General features: G+C 41.9%; 1 pseudogene; it reads left to right on the top strand.

Annotated features, from left to right (window-relative positions):
- Nucleotides 1-281: 281 nt before the first annotated feature.
- Nucleotides 282-3,736, top strand: LOC127430513 (5-hydroxytryptamine receptor 2A-like; annotated as a pseudogene).
- The last annotated feature ends 365 nt before the right edge of the window (nt 3,737-4,101 follow it).

The raw sequence follows: 4,101 nt of genomic DNA, 5'->3' as shown, positions 1-4,101 counted from the left end.
GCTATGCTGATGAAAGTGGTTAGGAAATGTTTTCAGTTGCTATAGCTCACTCTGCTTGCTCTGTAATGTTATGTTGCTAGGGTTACAAACAGCGCATTAATATCGAACAGTGGTTTGAACTGCACGCATTCCAGCCAATCAGAATCGTGTATTCGAACAGACCATGGTATAATATACATTATATTATGTATTAAACTATTAGTATATAATAATATCAAAATAAAATGAAAAATTGCATGGTTTGTTAAAATACTCCCAGTTAAAATAAGTTCTATTAAGCCATGCTTAAAATAGTCTCTGTCTGGACAGTATCTACAGGTGAGAATGAAGCATCCAGTGCACACAGCTACAATAATAACAACATTGTATTGAATAGTATTTTATAACATTTGCATGAAAGCAAGTAGATACAAAACTTGAAATAAGTGTTTTAGTTTTGAGGAAATAAGCCCATAATCATCTTCAGAGACACCGGTTCTGGTCCCATGGAAACCAGAAAGTCATCACGTTCACACAATCAATGTTGAGTGTGATTCAAAGGCTGCATTTTCCCTGGTTGCACTCCACTGACGGTTAGGTTTCGGGTTTGGGTTAGGGCGTGTGGTTAGTAAAATATGCTTTCCTCTTCACTGTATATATTCATTTGCAACAAAACATAACTCACTTTTTTGTGTCATTCTGTGGACATTTCACCTGGAAACTGGAACTTGGCAACATTTAACAACACTTCCCACTTCATCCACTGGGGGCAGTAATTACATTTTCGGGAAGCACAGGCCAATTTCAGCAGAAGAACTTTTGACCTCCTGTCGGTGAACTCACAGTGAGATCAGTCTGGAACGGCTTACTTATAGAGTGAATTAAGATAAATTTGGTCCCTTTTCACCTCTTGACTTCACCCTAGTTGTCTCTGTGTAACCGGTCCTGCTCGACCCGATCCGATTTGAACCGGCATCTCCGGCATTGGAGGCGGGCGTGCTAACGAGGAGGCTAAAGGCTACAGCCCCTAGCGTCAGTCACTAATGCGCCTCTTGATGCCAGGGGAGTGAGGTTCACACACATGCACAGCACGTACCAGCTGGCTACTGTTACACCCCTCCCCCCCACCCAAACCTCACTCCCATCCAGGTCACGGCACCACTGTAACCGGTCCTGCTCGACCCACTCCGAGCAGGATTTCAACCGGAGTCTCCTGCATGGGTGGCGAGCGCGCTAACGAGGATGCTAAATGCTACAGCCCCTAGCGTCAGTTGCTAGTGCACCTCTTGAGGCCAGGGGAGTGAGGTTCACACACACTGCACAGCACGTATTAGCTGGCTACTGTTACATCTGCATGGGATAGGAGAACATTTTTTAAATTAGACTTTAAATAAAAATACAGACTGTTTTTAATGGTCAGCTCAGGGAATAGAGGCTACACCAAAACGATGTACGGGCCAAACTTAGAATGATGTTAAACAAGGCTTGACACAACCCCACTATACACCAGACTTTAAGGTCAACAAACACCAGCAGCTTCTATAGAACAACTACATAAAAACATGGTATGATTATTTTGCAGCTGATCTACTGCAAATCCACTACTCATCCACAATGCCATTGTTTTTGTCTTATGTGAGGCTTCAGTCTTTTGGCTAATGTGAGCAGTCAGGCAAACGGTCTGACCCTGTTCCTGTGAGCTCCCCATTGCTGTGCGAGACACAGTCTGACTTCTCTACCTGGAGAAACAGCGCTAACAGAAACTGACAGTAAGACCCATTACTGCTGCATCAGGCCCTCATGCTGTTTGGCTATGCCAGTATTCATGATGGATTATGTTTTTAGCATTGCTGTCATGAAGTGTGATGATTCTGCACAGCTCCCTTTGAAAGCCTTATTATGGTTTGGTCCCAACACTCTGAAAGTTTGCTGAAGTTTATTATAGCTGGTGTCATACTAGGAGACTCCAAACAGGGTGTCACATTTGCTGACTGTTCTGCTGACATCTCGCTCTCTTCAGTCAGAGGTTTGACACACTTGCCGATTAATAATGGTGGAGGGTTGACAAACATACTGACTCACTGCAACTCTCTCTCTCTCTCTCTCTCTCTCTCTCTCTCACTTTTTCTGATTCCCTGTCATGTGGAGCTTGCCGGAATAACAACAGGAGTACCGCGTGAACATAAACAATTGTAATAGAGTGATTTATGAAGTGATTCATGAAGTAGCTTTACTTTGTGAACGTGTGTGAGAACAGACTATTGTGCCTCCTTTCTGATTTCAGTAGTCATGAAGACAGAATCACTTTGGATTACAACTGTTTTTGATGATATGTTGAGTGTGATGAAAACATCTAGATCAGCTTAATGTCTTGTCAGTTTTTCAGAAGAAGCTCATTGGTCCCTTGACAAGAACACAAGAGCATGCCCTGTCAACAGAATGATTTTTTCTGTCACGTTGGATCCTTTTTTTCCATTGCTGGAACCATTAACTCAGCATGGAGTCCCGATGGTCAAGGGATTAACGACCTCCCGCTGGCAGACGCTAATGGGCGCTCCGGCTCCTTCTGTCTTGCCGGCAATTATGTAAATGAAGCTCACACCTGAAAGTCATTGGAAAAATAATCTAATGTGATGCTGGCTTAAGCTGTTTTACTAGTCTAAATATGGCTTTGTTCAGACAGGCAGTAAATATATTTTTGTCATATCTAACTCAAATCTTGTCAGTTGTTAGTAGTATTAACAACAAAAAAATACATGGAATCCAGTTTTTGCAAACCCGATCCAAACCATATCCATTTGTGGTTCTGATTTAAATCGCATTATAGTCTGAGCAGTCAGATCAGATTTTAATACGTTTTTTTGTTTTTTTTGTCATTCAGGATGTCTATCTATCTATATATCTATCTAACTAGTTGAATGATTCTGTATGGAAACAAACAATATATTGACTTTTAAAGCCATGTTTTTCAACATCTATTCAGTGATCTGCCACCATTATGTAGGTAGCCTAATGCCATTGAATGGTAGGGGCTTTTCTTAGCATGTATTGATATATGCGATTAATTCAATTAATTAATTGTCACATAATGTAATTAATTCCATAACAATTTTAATCAATTGACAACCCAAGTATTAAAACGTGTTCTCTTCATAGTCTCTGTTCTCCTACTCCTTCAGTGCTGTCACTGCCTATCCCAGTGATGGGTCACCAGGGTAAGCAGAAGGTGTTTGTGAATGGCACCTGCACCCTGAAAGAGCCTCGCTTCATCCTCGTCGGCTCGTTCGTGGCCTTCTTCATTCCTCTGGTCATCATGGTGGACTGCTAATACCTCACCCTTCAAGTTCTTCAGCAGCACAGTTCTTCCTTTCCTTAAGAGAGCAAGAGCCACTCCAAACATTCCCCTGCTGAGATAAGTGACTCAAGTCTGCTCGACAATGAACCGTCCAACAAGAAGCCCACATCTGAACCCAGTAAAGGTTTATTTGGAGCTTCACGAGGTCAAGGCAGACGAAGCATGATGCAAGCTCTCAAAAACAAGCAACGAGCAACGAGCCTCCAAAGTCTTAGGCATTGTCTTCTTTCTTTTCCTGGTGATGTGGTGTCCGTTCTTCATCACCACTGTTCTGATCGCTATCTGACAGGACGACTGTAGTGAGTATCTCTATATGCTTATTCATTTTTTCGTGTGGTGGGATATATATCCTCTGGAGTGAACCCTCTCATTTACACCCTGATGAACAAGACGTATCTTTAAGCCTTCGCTTGCTACCTGCAATGCAAATACTGCGAAGACTTGCCGCAGAAGAAACAAACTCTGTATTGTCAGGTAAAGGCCATCACGCCCAGCAGTGCACTGACTGAGAGAAGCAGCATTGACAGAAATGGAAATTATCATGCCAAGAAATTGGACATTTAAACTAAGGATAAAAGACACAGAAAGTTATGGTAGGTTAGCACCATTGGCTGTTCCAACCACTTGGCCTCTTCTAATAACATGCTACATGTCTAAACTGAATCAGTATCAGAAAAATGTGCCCCCTGGTATTGATTTTTAGGGATATTTTTACTTTTATGAGAGTACTGTTTATTTATTTCAAACCATATAAAATTCACCTGTAC

The sequence above is a fragment of the Myxocyprinus asiaticus genome, chromosome 40 (genome assembly GCF_019703515.2).
Source record: "Myxocyprinus asiaticus isolate MX2 ecotype Aquarium Trade chromosome 40, UBuf_Myxa_2, whole genome shotgun sequence".
Lineage (NCBI taxonomy): Eukaryota > Metazoa > Chordata > Actinopteri > Cypriniformes > Catostomidae > Myxocyprinus > Myxocyprinus asiaticus.
Note: the sequence above shows the minus strand (reverse complement) of the source record. Positions and strands in the feature narration are given on the sequence as shown.